At 37.1% G+C, this 19,236-nt stretch overlaps 2 non-coding genes across 2 annotated transcripts; both read right to left on the bottom strand.

The window, feature by feature from the left end:
- Nucleotides 1–8,762: 8,762 nt before the first annotated feature.
- On the bottom strand, nucleotides 8,763–8,871 carry LOC112753261 (small nucleolar RNA R71). The gene has a single exon (XR_003177654.1). It is a non-coding gene; the product is annotated as a small nucleolar RNA R71 (small nucleolar RNA).
- A 9,956-nt stretch (nucleotides 8,872–18,827) lies between these two features.
- Nucleotides 18,828–18,935, bottom strand: LOC112752329 (small nucleolar RNA R71). The gene has a single exon (XR_003176771.1). It is a non-coding gene; the product is annotated as a small nucleolar RNA R71 (small nucleolar RNA).
- Between the last annotated feature and the right edge of the window lie 301 nt (nucleotides 18,936–19,236).

Genomic DNA, 19,236 nt, shown 5'->3' with positions numbered 1-19,236 from the left:
GAATCTTCTCAGAGAGGTATCCCACTTGAAACTCCAACCTTTTGATGGTGTCTCCCTGGTTTTTGAGATTAGCTCACACCTCCTCTTTGAACACTTTGTTATCTTGAATCTCTTTGCATATGCCTTCAAGTAGAGTCTCAATCCTTGATAGTCTTTCTTCCGATGATGGTGAGTCGAGACTGGAGGGATGAGAAGGGCCATTTTGGCTTTGGTGTGGATGTTGAGATGTGTTGTTAGGTGAGTGCTTATATGATCTCTGTGTGGGATGTTGGTGAGCTGCATTGTTGTTGGGGTTGTGGCATCTCTGATCTTGGCCTTGGTCTTATTGATTTCCCCACCCAAAGTTTGGGTGGTTCTTCCAGCCAGGATTATACATTTTGGAGTATAGGTCATGGTTCTGCCTAGGTGAATTTCCAATGTAGTTGGCTTGCTCCTGACTACCCTCTGCTTCTTTATTCACTCCTTCTTGAGTTGCTGCTGAAGTGGTGATTGCTGCTACTTGATTCCTCTCCATCTTCTTGGTGAGATCAGCCAATTGCTTGGTAATCATTTTGTTTTGAGCTAGCAGTGTATCCACATTGTTTAGCTCCATCACTACATCTATTGTTGCTGTTGCTGTTTTGTTGAATTTCTTACTATGTTGTTGAGTTTTTGTTGTTATTGATATATTGGTAGACTAAATTGGTAGACTAGATTGGCCATATAACAGTAGAAACTTTGGACTTTGCAGGCTATATGTTGGTAGAATTGACATTTTATAACTGTTTAAAAAACTAATCCCTCAATCTTTATGCTCCATTTTTAAGATGTATATCAAATTGGCTCATGCGCATGTTTTAGCTAGAATAATCAATACCTCGTTCTAGTATATAATGACCTTTTTTCCACTTAAATAATAATGCACCATAAAAGCCCTCATTCTATTGTATATATGGCTTGCTGTAATTTGCGCAGCTTCAAGTTTGTTATGAATAACATTGTTTAGAAATCATGAATTAGCCAATAAGTGATTATATAAGTCCCTATGAAATTTGTGGTCTTCCTTATATGAAATGGGTCCAGTTCAGAGAGTGTGGCAGAGACCAGAGATGGAAAAGGACAGCACCAATAAAATGAGCTTTTCGACAAAAAGGAGACACAAAAAAGACGAATTATACAATGTTGTTTGCATGTGGTTGCACTTGTACTGTTTTGTTTAATTTGTCGTAATAGATATATAAAAAGTTGCCTAAATTAACAAAAATAAGGGAATAATCAAAATTAGATAACTTAATTGGCATGACTTTTACTCGATAGACTATCTTGCTCCAAAGTTAAACATAATATTATTTATTAGTTATTCCTCTATAGTCACACTAAATTGTCCAAAGAAAGAACATCTTGGTTGTTGGATCTATAGTAATTGGCCTGGTCTGACTCCGTGAAATGCTTGTTCCAGTTTCACTATAACGTCCATTTTGGTACCAATTCAATGGTAGTAAAGAATCATAATGCTTTAATCCTAATTTAAAGAATCATAGTGCAAGAGTATATGTTTTATGTTCATAGCTACTGTAGTCGTGTATGTATAAACATACTAAAATTTATCTACATATATTTAATTTCTTTTTACCTAAAATTTAGTCCTTTAGCTTCAATGTTCTAAAGGAGGCCACTAAGCACTTCGACGAGAAAATTTTATTGGAGAGGGAGGGTTCAGGCGTGTGATGAATTGATTTTTTATGCTCTAGAATTCACAAATGAATTCTTGTTGCAAGTATAGTTTCTAAACCAACAATAATCCTTTCATACAAAAATTTGTTTGTCACAAGTACAAACCCCTAAATATAATAACCGAAGAATTGGAACCTCGGGTCGTTTTCCCTAGGAATTGCAATAAAGTGTTCTTGTTATTGGTTATGAAGTATGTTTTGGGGTTTTTTAGATGAGAAACAAGAAAACTAAATGGCAAAGGAAATAAACTAACAACTAGCAAAGCTCTTGGCAAGGTATGAGAATTGGAAGTCCTATCCTAGTTATCCTCCTCAATTGTGATGAGAATTGTCCATTGCTCCCACTTAGTTAACCTCTAACCACGGAGGAAAGTCAAGTAGATGAATCAATTTGATTCCTCAAGTCCTAATCAACTCCAAAGGAAAGACTAGCTTTAGAGGCATTCAAATCAACTAGTAACTTCTGATCTTCAATCAACAAAGATATTAGATAACTCAAGAGTCACTAATTACTCTACCAAAGCCAAAAGGAGAAAAATCTACTCTATAATCCAACTAAGCATTTCATCAAACACTTAGAAGGCATAAAAGGAAAGTAAAATGAATTAAGCAATTCAACAATAAAGGAATACGAATCATAAATTGTATTAAAAAAAGAAATAGAAGAAGAAAAGTGCATCAATATAAAAGTAGAGAATTACAAAAATTAAATGCAAAACTAGAGAGAGGAAAGGTAGAAAAAGAAGAATTACAAAAGAAAAAGTAAATCAAAGCATGAAATTAACCTAGATCTAAGAAATCCTAATCTAGATCTAACCTAATCCTAATTCTAGAGAGAAGTGAGAGCTTCTCTCTCTAAACCTAACTTTCCCTCCAAAACTAGACTAAACTAAACTAACATGTTCAAAAAGTTGTGAATCCCCTTCAGTCCTTGGGTTAAATAGCATCAGAGATGAGTTGGATTTGGGCCTGGGAAGCCCAGAAATTGCCCCCAGCGGATTGCCTTTAAGTGAGTCTCGTTCGAGCATCAACGCGTATGTGTGGGTCACGCGTATGCGTTGCTTGACAATTTCTTATCCACGCCTACGCACCATGTACGCGTACGCATCGCCATGCAACGTCACAATCCATGTGGGCGTGGCTGCTGCGTGTGCGCGTGGGTCTCAGCATCCCAAATCTGTGTTTTTTCATGATTTCTCCACTTTGCATGCTTTTTCTCTCCATTCCTTTGATCCATTCCTAGCCTTTTCAACCTGAAATAGCTAACACACATATCAAGGCATCTAGTGGAATTAAAGGTGAATTAAAATCATCAAATTAAAGGTCTAAAAAGCATGTTTTCACACTTAAGGACAAATTAGGAGACAATCATGAAACCATGCTATTCCATTGAATAAATGTGGGTAAAAGCTCATAAAATCCTCCAAATTAAGCAGAAGATAAACCCTAAAAATGGGGTTTATCAGCGTGTGTTCAAGGGATGGATAGATGGGAACAACTATGCTCAAGAGAAACCGGGGCGTAGGATTGTATTGGCCATTAAGACTCTTAAGCCAGAAAGCTTCCAAGGTCACAAGGAATGGCATGTATGTATGATGAGCGGATATTTTATACGCTTTTTGGCATCATTTTCATATAGTTTTTAGCATGTTTTGTTTAAGTTTTATTAGATTTTCTTAGGTTTTAGTGTAAAATTCATATTTTTGGATTCTACTTTGATTTTTTGTGTTTTTGTACAATTTCAGGTATTTTCTGACTGAAATTGAGGAGCTGGAGCAAAAGTCTAATTCAGAGACAGAGAAAGCACTACAAATGCTGTCCGGATCTGACCTCCTTGCTCTCGAAAGTACTTTTCTAGAGTTACAGAAGTCCAAATGGAGCGTTCTCAACGGCTATAAAAAACTGACTTCCAGAGATTTCCAGTAATGTATAATACTCCATACTTTGCTTCAGAATTGAAGGCATAAAACTGGCGTCTAACACCAGCCTCCTACCCAACTCCAAGCGTCCAACGCCCAAAGGAGGAGACCAGCATCCAAATGCCCAAAGAGGACCCTCAAGCCAGCATTCAACGCCCTAGAGGCCTCCTAGCACGTGGATCTCATCAAAGCTCAGCCCAAACACTCACCAAGTGGGCCCTAGAAGTAGATTTTAGCACTAAAAGACAATTTTACCCTTCTTAATGTAATTCTTAGTCATTAGTTTAGTATTTAAAGACTTTTACACCTCTTAACAAAAGGGAGGACGCACACTTTACACATTTATCATTGTATTTTCTATCAGTATAGGTTTTTAAACCTCCTAGGTTGAGGGGAGGAGCCCTACTGAGTTTTATGGATTAATAAAAGTACTACTGTTCTTTCTCAATTCGTGTTTGATTCTCTATTCTAAGAAGTTTCTTTGTTCTTCATCAATATAAATGCGTTGAACTGGCATAAGGTTATCACATTCTACATGGATTCAGAGTGAGTCTTTCATCGACAATGATGAACCACCAGCTTGATTATACATTTCTTAGACGGCTATCCACGACTTCGTTGGGGACTTCTCAAAATACCAGTTCAGCCGAAGTACGGGAAGATTAGGCTCTATGTGGTAGAGGCTAGAATCCAAAGGCGCAGCATGCTCTGATCCAGAAGATTCGACCTTGTCTGTGGCGTTTTGAGTAGGATCACCAAGGAGAATGAACTGCAGGAGCTTCACCTTCAATCAAACTGGATCCGCATGACAATGAGCCATTTTGCATTGGTTAGGAATTTGATTATCAAAAATGTAATTGGCGTTGTAAGCATAGTCCTAACCAAACAAATTGACCATCAATCAAATGTTATCACAATTCAAGATAAATATAAACCGAGAGTATTAACTCCCGGGTCGTCTTCCCTAGAAGTTGCAATGAAATGTACAATTATTGACTATGAGGGAGAGCATGGAAAATTTGGAAAGCAAGAGAGCAAGAGATGTAAATATCAAGAGAGCAAATCATCATGCAAGAATTAAAAGAAAAGCAATTAAAGTAATGGAAATGGAAATTAAATACTAAGAAGGGCTCTTAGTGAGAATTGGAGAATTTAGGATTCCTATCCTAGTTATGGACCACAAACAAGGCAATTATGTGGAATTAATCCCAATTAGTCAATCCTACTTGAGAATTAGTCAAAAGGGCATAATTGATCTCAATCCATAAGTCCTAGTCAACTCACTAATTACTTAGTGAAAAACTAGCGTCAATGGTAACTAAACCAATTAACCATTCTCACACAATGTAGAATGGACATCCGCAACTCAATTCCACCCAAACACCCAATTTCTCAACCAAGAGTATGAAAATTAAACATGCAAGAAATTAGACATCAAAGCAATAAAAGTAAAAGTAATTAAATGCAAGGAACGGAAACTTAAAATGCAAGAAACCTCTTGGCAAGTAATTGAGAGCTAAGGTTACCTATCCTAGACATTGACCACAAACACATGATGATTATGAAGAGATAATCCTACTTAGTCAACCCTACATCGAGGATAAGTCAAATAGGCATAGTTGATTTCAATCCCTAAGTCCTATGTCAACACTAAGGGGTCACATAGATTCAAAGGAGACCAAATCAACTAACTACTCTAATGTATCAAACAAGAATGACATCAATGACTCAACGATCACCAAAGTCACCAATTTCAAGCCAAGAGTGGAGAAAAACTAAGTCAAAACTAAGCCAAGCATTTTATCAAACACTTGGTGTGCATGAAAATAAAATAATATTAAAATGTAATAAAATAAATTCTAAAGCTACCAAAGCAAGAAAATAACAATAACAACTAAAGAAAGCAATAAATGACATGGAAACATAAATTTGTATTAATTAGAATTAAAATAACAAAAGTGTTCATAACATGAGAATTGACATAAAAGAGAAAATAACAAAAAGAGATGAAGAAGATAAAGAAAGAAAGCATAGAAACATAAATGAAACTACATTAAAACAAGAACTAAATACTGAAATTAAAGGAAATTAAACTAAACCTAACCTAATTCTAGAGAGAGGGGGGAGCTTCTCTCTCTAGAAACTAAGAGAAAAGCATATAAAATCTAACCCTAATTGCCCCCCTTCATTCCTCTTCACTTTGGCCTCAAATAGCTTCAGAAATGGGTTGAATTGGGTTCTGAAGGCCCAGAATTTGCCCTCAGTGATTTGCAATTAATGAGCTGACGTAACTCGGGTCACGTGTACGCATGGGTCATGCGTACGCGTCGCTTGCAAATCTTCCTTGTGCGTACGCACGCATACTTGTGTGTAGGCATGGGTACTGGAACTTCCAAAATCCATTTCTTCATGGTTTCTTCCCCTTTTGCATGCTCTTTTCCTCACTTCATCAACCCATACTTGCCTTCGAAACCTGAAATCACTCAACAAATACATCAAGGCATCAAATGGGATTAAAGTGAATTAAAATTGACTAAATTAAGCACAAAAGAGCATGTTTTCACTTTTTAGCACAATTTAGGAAGAAATCTCAAAAGTATGCTATTTAGATGAATAAATGTGGGTTTATGTGATGAAATCCACTCAAATCAAACCAAAATAAATCGTAAAATATGGATTCATCACCGCACTAACCCTGGGGTTCAGATCTGGAGGAGTATTGGCGGCTGCTCAAACCAATGTCAATCACACACAGCCTACCATAGAAGAAATCATTCACAATTGAAGAAGACAGTAAGACCAAAGTTAATCCAGAAGGACAAAGCATCTCCAAGCCTTAACCACCTTCTTATCATAGTTTATACGACGTCTAAGTTCTGAGTACCTTTTTCTCTTCATTTCTTTTATGCAATTAAACAAACATACCTACATCTACTATTCAACTGACTAAGATCTACAAGATAACCATAGCTTACTTCAAACCACAATCCTCGTGGGATCAACCCTAACTCACTCAATTATTACTTGGACGACCCAGTGCACTTGCTTGTTCAGTTGTACGAAGTGTGGGAATTCGTGCACCAAGTTTTTGGCGCCGTTGCGGGAGATTGTTTTAGTTTGGACAATTCATGGATTATCTTGTTCCTTAGATTAAGTATTGTCTTTAATTTTGTTTGAGTCTTTTATTTTTATTTTCTTCTTCTTTATTTTCAAAAAAAAAATAAAAAAAATTTCAAAAATTTTTTTTCTTTTCTTTGTTTAATCTTTGTTTTTTGCTTGAGTCTTTTGTTTGTGTTCTTGGTTGAATTTTCGAATTTCTTTCAGTCTTGTGTCAATCTTTAAGTTTGGTGTCTTCTTGTGTGTTTTCTTTAATTTTTCGAAAATAGTGTGTTTGGTTTTTAAAAAATTTTAAGTTTAGTTTCTTTTGCATGTTCTTGATGTGTTCTTTGAATTCTTTGAGATTTGTTCTTGGTGTTCTTCTTGATCTTCAAAGTGTTCTTATTTTTCTTTTTGTTTTGATCTTAAAAATTTTAAGTTTGGTGCCTTTTTGGTATTTGTCTTCAAATTTTCGAAAACTTAAGGTCCTAGATCTAAAAAATTTTAAGTTTTGTGTCTTTTTGTTGTTTTTCTCTTTCTTCATTAAATTAAAAAAATTCAAAAATAAAAAATATCTTTTCTATCTTTATTTTAATCAATTTTCGAAAATTACATTAAAAATTCAGATTTTAATTTTAAATTATTATCTTATCTTATCTTAGTTTTCAAATTTCAAAAACAAAATCTTTTCAAAATCAAATATTTTCAAAAAAAAAATTATATCTTTTTCAAAATCTTATCTTATCTTTTTATCTTTCTTAAAAATTTCAAAAAAATCTTATCTTATCGTATTTAAATTCAAATTTCAAATTTCAAAATTTAAAATTTAAAAATTCAAAATTCAAATTTCAAAATTCAAAATTGAAAATTCAAATTTCAAATTTCAAATTTTAAATTCAAATCTTTTCAATTTGAAAACTTATTTTTTCTTAACTTCCTTATCTTATCTTTCTTACCTAACTTATCTTATCTTTCCTATCTTATCTTCTTTTAAATTTTAAAATCAAATCTTTTTCAATTTTTTTTTTAATTCTTATCCTATCTTGTTGACTTTTTCAAATATTTTTAAATTCAAATCTTTTCTAATGTTATATCTTATCTTGTTTTCAAATCTTTCTTAATTAGTTACTTGTTTACTCTCTCTTCTTTTTCAAAACTTCCTAACTAATTCTTCTCTCTTTTAATTTTTGAAAACTCTCTTCTTTCTCTCTCTTCTATTTTCGAAAATTTATCATTTAATTTTCAAATTTTTTTAATTTGTTAACTTTTATTTTCGAATTTAATAAATAAATAAAATAAAAACAAAAATTTTTTAATTCTTGTTTCTCTTTTCTACTTCTAATTTTCGAATTCCTACTCTCTCTTTATTCGAATTATTCTTCTTCTCCTTTTTCTATCTTCATTCTTCTTTCCTTTCTTGATCACATCTCACAGGGAGTCCTCTGTTCTTGAACATAGAGCTCCCATCCTCCTCTGTCCTTGATTTCTTCTTTTCAGGTTTATGTCAAGGAACAGGGATAAAGAACCTCTCTTTAATCTTGATCCTGAACCTGAAATAACTTTAAGGAGGAGCTTACAACAAATTAAAGCACAACACTCCGAAAGAAACCTTTCAGAAGATTTTGAACAAGAAACTGAAGACATGGCCGAACATGAAAGAGAAGCAAGAAAGGTTCTTGGTGACTTCACCATGTCTACCTTTGACTTTTATGGCAGAAGCATCTCTGTACCTGCCATTAGAGCTAACAATTTTGAGCTTAAGCCTCAATTAGTCTCTCTTCTGCAATAGAATTGCAAGTTTCATGGACTTCTATTGGAAGATGCACACTAATTCCTGTTAGAATTCTTGCAAATCTGGGACACTGTTAAGACCAATGGAGTGGATTCTGAGGTCTACAGACTTATGCTCTTTCCTTTTGCTGTAAGAGACAAAGCTTAGATATGGTTGGATTCTCAACCAAAAGAGAGCTTAGACTCTTGGAAAAAGCTGGTCAATGCTTTCCTAGCTAAATTCTTTCCTCCTCAAAGGATGAGCAAAATCAGAGTGGAAGTTTAAACCTTCAGACAAAGAAAAGGTGAATTCCTCTATGAAACTTGGGAAAGATACAAGCAATTGATTAGGAGATATCCTCCTAACATGTTCTCAGAATGGTCTATCGTAGGAGTGCTCTATGATGATCTGTCTAAGATGTCCAAAATATCATTAGACAGCTCTGCAGGTAGATCACTCCACTTGAAAAAACACCTCTAAAAGTAAGAGAACTCATTGAGATGGTTGCAAACAACCAATTCATGTACACTTCTGAAAGAAATCCTATGAACAATGGCATCCCTCAGAAGAAAGGAGTTCTTGAAGTTGACACTCTGAATACCATGTTGGCTCAGAATAAAATCTTGACCCAGCAAGTTAATATGATCTCTCAATATTTGACTGGAATGCAAGCTACAGCTGGCAGTACTCAGGAAGCTTCTTCTGAAGTAGAAGCTTATGATCTTGATCTACCCACCATGGAGGATGTGAATTACATGGGAGAACCCTATGGAAATACCTACAATCCTTCATGGAGGAATCATACTAACCTTTCATGGAAGGATCAACAGAAGCCTCAGCAAGGCTTCAATAATAATCAAGGTGGAAGGAACCAGAATAGGTTCAACAATAGGCCACCATTTCCAACTTCTCAAGGGAATATAGAGACTCCTAAATAGAGCCTTTCTGAATTAGTTACTATAGTCTCTAACCTCTCTAAGACCACTCATAGTTTTATAACTAAGACAAGGTCCTCCACCAGAAATTTGGAGGTACAAGTTGGTTAACTGAGCAAGCGGATCCTTGAGACTCCCCTTGACACTCTTTCTAGTAACACTGAGGTGAACCCAAGAGAAGAGTGCAAGGCCATCACCACAGAGGCTGAGGCCAAATCTGGAAAAACTGGGAAGGCATTGAACGCCAGTGAGGAAGATCTCACTAGGCGTTCAATGGCCAAAATGGCTAAAAGCCTGGCACTGAATGCCAGTGAGGAAGCCCTCACTGGGCATTCAACGCCCATCCTGGCAGTAGAGTTGGCGCTGAACGCCAGTCAGGGAACACTGGCTGGACGTTCAATGCCCAAATAGGCAGGAACTCTGGCGCTAAACGCCAGTGAGAAAGCCCTCACTAGGCGTTCAACGCCCAAAATGGTAAGGGAACTGGCATTTAACGCCAGTAAAGGTATACAGCATGGGCGTTCAACGCCCACAGAGCCATCAGAGCTGGCGTTGAACGCCAGTAAAGGCACACCCTCTGAGTGCTCAATACCTACTCAAGAAATCCCTATCCAAGAACTAAAGGAAGCCAAGGCTCATATAGAGACGATAGAGGTTCCTTTGCATGCACTTCTGTAATGCATGAATTCTGATGAATACTCATCCTCTGATGAGGATGAAGATACTAGGGAAGAGCAAGTTGCTCGGTACCTAGGAGCTCTCATGAAGCTAAATCCTAAGCTCTTTGGTAAAAAGCCTTTGGAGGAAGAACCTCCAGTGCTTTCCAAAGAAGTCAAAGCTTTGGTTCAGCAAAAGCTACCTCAGAAGCTTCTAGATCCCAGACGCTTTCTAATCCCTTGCACCATAGGCACCATGACCTTTGAGAAGGCTTTGTGTGGCCTAGGGTCAAGTATAAACCTCATGCCACTCTCTGTAATGGAGTAGCTAGAAATCTTTGAGGCACATGCTGCAAATATCTCACTAGAGATGGCAGACAAGTCAATGAAAAAGCCATATGGCTTAGTAGAGGATGTCTTGGTAACGGTTGAAGACCACTACATCCCTGCAAACTTCATAGTCTTGGATACTGGGGAAGATGAGGATGATTCTATCATCCTTAGAAGACCTTTCCTAGCCACTGCCAATGCTATTATTGATGTAGCTAAGGGAGAACTGGTTCTACAACTAGGGGAGGATCACATCTTGTTCAAGATGCCTCACCCCAACTCTCTCTCTCTAAGAAAAGAAAGATAACGGTGCAACACTTAGTGTTCCAACCATCTCTTTTCAGTGAAGAGCTTTACTAAGCCCCCAAACATCAATTCTAAGTTTGGTGCTGGGCAGCTATTAATAAGCACTGAGAACAAAGGAATTAGGAAGAAAGTACCTAAAGGCAGGAGGGTTCAGATATGGAGGAGTATTGGCGGCTGATCAAACCAGCGTCAATCACATACAGCCTGCCATAGAAGAAATCATTCACAATTGAAGAAGATAGTAAGACCAGAGTTAATCCAGAAGGACAAAGCATCTCCAAGCCTTAGTTACCTTCTTATCATAGTTTATACGACTTCTGAGTTCTGAGTACCCTTTTCTCTTTATTTCTTTTATGCAATTAAACAAACATACCTACATCTCATATTCACCTGACTAAGATCTTCAAGATAACCATATCTTACTTCAAACCACAATCCTCGTGGGATCGACCCTAACTCGCTCAGGTATTACTTGGACGACCCAGTGCACTTGCTGGTTCAGTTGTACGAAGTGTGGAAATTCATGCATCAATGTACAATAAGGACCTTAAATTATAGCTTATATTTTCCTCTTAACTCATTGATCTTGCTTTTGATTCGATTTCATTGATTTGCATCCTTTTGTTGACAAGTAGAAGTCAATTATCTCCGGTAGCTACACCATGAAAATCTGGTGAAACTTATTGGTTATGGCATGGAGGGTAATAATAGACTTCTTGTTTATACATTAATATAATAACTATTAGGGATATTAATACGTAGTCTAGTTAAAGTAAATTGTTAAAAATTAGTTATATGTTATTTCTCTTTCACACCTTATATTAAGACTTTTAAAATGGTTCGAGCACGTGGATTCCACTCGTGTAACTATTTTAAATGGAGTGGGTATTTTATTTTAAAAATAGATATGTGAAAATAAGGCATTCAAGGCTTGATCGTGAAAATAATGTAAGTTTCATAACATGCTGTCTCCCATGTTATGTAAGACTCGCGAAGTAATTAACCGAGTAATTAACGTCAAATAATAATAATTTAATTTCCCAGAATGGGTTCAAAATTTTATAATATTAATTAGAAAATATAAATATAATTTTTGGACTCAGTAGATTTTTTTGAGTCAGAAAATTTATTTTCTGCGAAACACTGAGAAAAAATTGCGAACCGACAGCCGAACCAATTGAACCGGTTTAAGTCTGTTCAGTACTGTGCGAGAAAAATTAAAAACAGCCAAAGACCTTAGAAAAATAATTAAAGTAAAAAACCGGGCCTTAATTTTAAAGATTTGGCCCAAAGTTGGGCCAAATGGGCTAAAAACGCTAACAGGTTGGGCCGGGCCCAAGCCCAACAATATATAAGTACATTAAGTGGCAAACTTAGCCATTTCTACCACACACCAATAGCAGTAACGTGAAATTGAAGAAGAGGAGATGTGAGGGTTTCAAACACTATTCACCATCTTCTTCATTCAACCATAACTTGAGCTACGGTGCTCCGATTCGCATGCCGTCAGCGGCTACGCGAAGCTCTTGCCGACCCCATTACTCATCTAATTTTTGTAGGTAAGATTTCAAATATTCCTCTCTGTTCAGCAGCCCTAAGAATTTTGAGTTTTTTGGGTTTTGTATTAAGTGAAATTTTGTGATTTTGAGTGTTTAGGTACACTCTAGCCCTTGATTGACATTGGTTTTGGCTTCCAAAACTATTGGGTAAGGTGAGTTATTCTTGAACCTTTGTAAATTGGTTTATGGTGAATATTAAGTTTTGATTTATGTGAAATATGTGATATTAGCATGAATATTAGAGCTTGTTTGTGATTATTGATGCTTGTGGAGTTGATTGGTGGCTTGGATTATGGTTGGGAGCTTGTTTGTGCTAAATTGGAGTTTTAGTGCATATAGGAAATCAGCCAAGGTATGGTTTTGGTTTTCTCTATGTAGTATATAATATTCATGGACACTTAGGCTAGTGACCTATAGGATAGGTTGGATTTATATGGTTGTTGATGATAGTTGGTTGAAGTTGTATGCTAAATTGATGTTGTTTTGTTGGGAAATGACGATGTTGAGTTGAGATGTTTGATGATTTGAATGATTGTATGTGGTGGGATATTGATATAAGTATGAATGAAATTGATTATGAGAATTGATAGGAATAAATTGATGGTTGGTAAATGTGTTGGTGGAATAATTGAGCTTAGTGTGATTAAAAAGGTAGATTGTGCTGGAAAGGGAAGTTTGGTATTGATCTAGTTGGATGTGACTTGTGAATTTGGTAAATTTGGGTACATGTGAAAATTGGGTAAAAAGGAAATTTTAGTAAACTTTGTTCGATCATAACTTTTGCCTCGATTTTCAAAATTGATTGAAATTTGATTAGAATTAAAGATCCTTGAAAACCCTTTAAATTGATATAAAGTTTGTGAAAATTAGAATTTTGTAGAGGAAGTTATGATCATTCAAAGTTTGTGTTAAAAATCTGAAATTCTGCTAAGTTGCAAAATTTCATGATTTCTGATATGTGCGAGCGTATACCCTTGTGTTCACGCACATCCTGCCAAAATTTTAACCTGTGCGGATGCACACACCTGTACGCACGGACAGGCAGGAAAATGCGTTCTGTTTGCAGCGCTAGCACAGCTTGTGCGCGCACATATCTAAGGAAGAATTTCAACCTGAGCGGACGCACACGTTGTGAAGGCCAGTCTGTTAGGGGCGCTGGCACAGGTTATGCGAGTGAACAGATTCTGTAAGTTTTGTCACCTGTGTGTACGCACACATTTTAAAATCTCCTGGGCGTGCGCACGCACACACCCCTGTGCGGCTGCACACACCCTAAATTTTACTTGTTTTTCAACTATTCTACCTTCCCAACAAGGTTGTAAGCTTCTATAACACCATTTTAAGACTTTTGGGCCTAGTTTTGAGTATTACAACATGGGATATAACCTAAGGGTTCTAGTAGATGATTTTATGATAAATTAGAAAATGGAGGCCTAGGTTTCTGGCATGCTGAGGATGATTTGACGTTATGTGATGAATGGTTGAGGTATGAGATAAGAATTGAGGAACCATTGAGTTCGGAACTGAGATGTGAATTTACTGTGGTTGAGATGAGTCGAGGACGTTGAATGAGATGATGGATCCATGTATACTGGAAATGTTTTTCTGAAAACTACTGAAGTATTGATTTGTACTAAGATTTGTTGATAAGATATGCGCCTGGCAGGGATGGGGTTGGATCCCGCCTGTCGAGGTAGCGGCGGCGGCGTAAGGGCGGTGGTTCGTCCCACTTACGTTGAGATGTGAGGTCTGTGGCAAGAGTATCCCGCTCGCATCCCTTCGGATAATTAGAGCGTGCAGGCGCCGGTACTTGGACAGTGATCCGAGCACTATATCTCGGGGGTTCCCATATGAGAATTCCAAAGGGCGACATCTCCATGGAGATGTGTCGGGTTGGCAGTTGAACCGACAATGTGATATCACAGCCAATAGGGCAGGCATTCATCATATGCATTTTATATCTGTTTGTATGCTTTGACTACTTGTAATGGCTTGCCTATTTGTATAACATGCCTATTTGCTATTTGAATTATTTGCCTTACATGCCAATACTTGTGATTTACTTGCATTGTATATTATCTATGTTTTCTACTGGGATTGAGGAGGTTCGAAAGGCGGTGGCGATGGGATCGCATGGAGGATAGGATGGTGGAGGCTGTGGGACAGCGGTGTTTGGTTAGAATAGTATTCCCATAAGATAGATTACCCACACAAACAAACAAAGCAGACAAATTAAAGTAGACACTAGTAGATTACAGATATAGCAGGTAGCAAATATAGAAGGTAAGCATAATAATCACATAGGCAAGCCCAATTAATGCACAAGAAATCAAAACATACATATGCATATGATAAATGTTTCCTACTGGCCGTGAGCTCACGTGTCGGTTAAATCACCAGAACCCGACACATTCGGTAGCTAACCCAGATGTGGTCTCTAGGTTGCGTATTCCCAAGAGTAACTTTAATGAAGGATAGTGCCTTTCCACCTTCTCCTGGAGGTTTCACGAAGGAGAGTGCCTTTCCAAATCGAAGGAGTGTGCCTTTCCACCTTGTAACTAGAGAAGAATGTGGGGGAAACAATACGAAGGAGAGTGCCTTTCTACCTTCTCCTCATCCCCATCATGACAAGAGAGGGAATCCTCCGTCTTTAACTTGCCATCCAAAGACATTTTCAAGTTAACACACAAGCGGGATCACGCGCAGACCTTGCCATCTCAACCAGTTCGGCCATACTCCGTTATCGCCAATCTCAACATTCACCCCTCAATTCAGTCACATCACAAGCCAAACCTTACCATTCTCAATTCATTAATCATACATCATCATCAATTCTACGTTTCCCCAACCCTAATTTATCTTTCCAAGCCTTTCTTCACTTCCAAGTAACCTCCCTTTTCATAGTTTAATCTTGTCACTACACTTAAAACTAATCCTTAGGGTCTGAAAGAGTAAAAATAGAGGTTTAGAAGTTCAAAATTATGTTTTAAAACACAAAACTCACTTTGCTGAAAAACAGGGATTTCGCGTTGGCATGGGCCGCGCATACGGCTGGGTGAGTTTTTCCTTGGTCGCGTACGCAAACAATTTGTTCGCGTATGCGAGATGCCCAACCCGAAAGGGTTGGTCGCGTCGCCTGCAGGTGATCGCGTACAAAAGTTCTGCAGAATGGGTAAAAATGCTAAGTGCTGCAGAATTTCAGTTTTGCACACCGAACTTCTGACGGGTATAACTTTCTCGTTTTAAAATATTTTTCATCCATTCTCTAAAAGGCATAAACTTCACGGACCCAATCTTTATATGAAACAAGTTTGAAAGAATTTGGAGGTCCGGAATCCGAGTTATGGTTCGCTAAATTTTAGTAAAAAACCAAGTTTTTACCAAAGATTTCTAAACCTCTATTTCACTAATTTCCTTTATCAAAACCAAAGTTCTACATTTAAACCAACCATGTCTCAATTTGAACCACTTCATTCCATGAATTCTCAAATATACAAACACAATTATCAATTTATTAACATTCATATGTTCACATTAAAAAACCTCGTCCATTAGCATCAAAATCTTCATTCATCAATTCATCTTACCAACACCAACCACACATTAACATCAATGAATCATTAATCTAACCATACCTCATCATTTTAACATACATTGACAACTAAAATCATTAAACATGCTCCAAACATATATTCAACTTATCCTATAGTCATCTAGCCTAAGTTTTCACAATACCGTACATATTATATACGAGAAACCAAAACCATACCTTGGCCGATTTCTTGTAAAACCCGAAACGTCACAATTGACCACCGTTCCACAAAATCCAAGGCTCTAAACCTCTCAAAACAGAAAATTCAGCTACCAAGTCTAAAACTCAAGCTTCCAACTCGATGAATTTGCCACTAATATATATATAATTCAACCTAATACCATATAAACAACATTAAATCAATATAGGATCTGCCATATACAAAATTTCACGATAGTTAAAGACTTCTCACCTTACCAACGGAAAATTGGGACAAGACCTAGCAAGTCCACGAAGCTAATTTGGTCTTAAACACCAAAATTACACAATTTCTCAACACTAAGCCCAAATAATTTTGAAATTAGGGGAGAGAAAATTGAAACCGAAAAGTAGATTTCATACCTAATTAAGTATTGAGCTTTGTAGAGCTCAACGTTGCGGTCACGTGACCGCAAACGGTGCGTCGATCAGAGCTCCGGATTGAAAGTTAAGTGAATTTGAAATTGGATTAAGGGTTTTGGTGTTTTTGGCTTCTCCTCATGCAAGGTTCAGCATTCTTCTTTGCTTTGGGAAGAAGAAGAGCTGATGCTCTTCATATATAAGGGGTTGGATTGGGCCTTGGGCCCATTATGGGTCCAGTTTGCTCGATTCGGTCTGTTTGGTTCAATTTTGGACCAAATTCTTTAAAATTAGTGTCAAAATTCTTGTTTTAATTAGCTCTACCTCACTAAATTATAAAATTCTATTTGCTAGTGATGAGCGGATAATTTATATGCTTTTTGGCATTATTTTTACATAGTTTTTAGTATAATTTAGATAGTTTTTAGTATATTTTTATTAGTTTTTAATAAAAAGTCACATTTCTGGACTTTACTATGAGTTTGTGTGTTTTTCAGTGATTTCAGGTATTTTCTGGCTGAAATTGAGGGACTTGAGCAAAAATCAGATTCAGAGGTTGAAGAAGGACTGCAGATGCTGTTGGATTCTGACCTTCCTGCACTCAAAGTGGATTTTCTGGAGCTACAGAACTTCAAATGGTGCGCTCTCAATTGTGTTGGAAAGTAGACATCCAGGGCTTTCTAGCAATATATAATAGTCCATACTTTGTCCGAGTTTAGATGACGCAAACTGGCGTTCAACGCCAGTTCCATGCTGCATTCTGGAGTTAAACGCCAGAAACAGGTTACAAACTGGCGTTCAACTCGAAGAGAAGTCTCTACACGTGTAAAGCTCAATGCTCAGCCCAAGCACGCGCCATGTGGGCCCCAGAAGTGGATTTCTGCATCAATTACTCATTTCTGTAAACCCTAGTAACTAGTTTAGTATAAGTAGGACTTTTTACTATTGTATTTACATCTTCGGATCATCTTTGATCCGTTTTATGCTATCTTAGACCTTTATGGGGGCTGGCCACTCGGCCATGCCTGGACCTTGCTCTTATGTATTTTCAACGGTAGAGTTTCTACACACCATAGATTAAGGTGTGGAGCTCTGCTGTTCCTCATGAATTAATACAAAGTACTATCATTTTTCTATTCAATTCAAGCTTATTCCGATTCTAAGATATTCATTCGCACTTCAATATGAATGAGATGATCGTGACAGTCATCATCATTCCCAACCTATGAATGCGTGCCTGACAACCACTTCCGTTCTACCTTAGATTGAATGAATATCTCTGGGATTCCTTAATCAGAGTCTTCGTGGTATAAGTTAGAATCGATGGACGGCCATTCTTGAGATCCGGAAAGTCTAAACCTTGTCTGTGGTACTCCGAGTAGGATCTGGGAAGGGATGGCTGCGAAGAGCTTCAAACTCGCGAGTGCTGGGCGTAGTGACAGACGCAAAAGGATCAATGGATCCTATTCCAGTATGATCGAGAACCGACAGATGATTAGCAATGCAGTGACAGCACATTAGACCATTTTCACTGAGAGGACAGGATGTAGCCATTGACAACGGTGATGCCTAACATACAGCTTGCCATAGAAAGGAGTATGAATGATTGGATGAAGACAATAGGAAAGCAGAGGTTCAGGAAGAACAAGTATATTCATACGCTTATCTGAAAATCTCACCAATGAATTACATAAGTATCTATTTCTTTAATTTACGTTTTATTTATATTTTAATTTACGTTTTAATTTACGCTTTATCTCTATCTCTGTGTTCAAATTTCTTTTCTTCTTCTACTCACATAAAGGAATCTCTATACTGTGACATAGAGGATTCCTCTTCTTTTCTGTTTTCTTCTTTTTCATATGAGCAAGAACAAGGATAAGAACATTCTTGTTGAAGCTGATCCTGAATCTGAAAAGACTCTGAAGAGGAAGCTAAGGGAAGCTAAAGCACAACTCTCTAGAGAAAATCTGACAGAAATTTTTGAAAAAGAAGGAGGCATGGCCAAAAATAATAACAATGCAAGGAAGATGCTTGGTGACTTTACTGCACCTAATTCCAATTTACATGGAAGAAGCATCTCAATCCCTGTCATTGGAGCAAACAATTTTGAGCTGAAACCTCAACTAGTTTTTCTGATGCAACAGAATTGCAAGTTTTATGGACTTCCATCCGAAGATCCCTTTCAGTTCTTAACTGAATTCTTGCAGATCTGTGATACTGTTAAGACCAATGGGGTTGATCCCGAGGTCTACAGGCTTATGCTTTTCCCATTTACTGTAAGAGACAGAGCTAGAATATGGTTGGACTCTCAACCTAAAGACAGCCTGAACTCTTGGGATATGCTGGTCACGACTTTCTTAGCCAAGTTCTTTCCTCCTCAAAAGCTTAGCAAGCTTAGAGTGGATGTCCAAACCTTCAGACAGAAGGAAGGTGAATCCCTCTATGAAGCTTGGGAGAGATATAAGAAACTGACCAAAAAGTGTCCTTCTGACATGCTTTCAGAATGGACCATCCTGGATATATTCTATGATGGTCTGTCTGAATTATCAAAGATGTCATTGGACCATTGATAAACCACTATTTTATGGTTTTGTTGTGTTTAATTATGTGGTTTTATCATGATCCTTACCCACTTATTTATTAAATTAGCATGCATTTATATTTCCTTCCTGAATTTATTACATGTTTGAAAACTGCTTCCTAGAGACTTTAATCATGTATTCTTAATTCTCCTTTATTCCATTCGATGTCGTGATCTGTGTGTTGAGTGTTTCAGGCTTTATAGGGCATGAATGAGTT

Source organism: Arachis hypogaea, chromosome 15, assembly GCF_003086295.3.
Source record: "Arachis hypogaea cultivar Tifrunner chromosome 15, arahy.Tifrunner.gnm2.J5K5, whole genome shotgun sequence".
Lineage (NCBI taxonomy): Eukaryota > Viridiplantae > Streptophyta > Magnoliopsida > Fabales > Fabaceae > Arachis > Arachis hypogaea.
The sequence above is the reverse complement of the archived record's forward strand: the minus strand, read 5'-3'. Positions and strand labels throughout refer to the sequence as shown.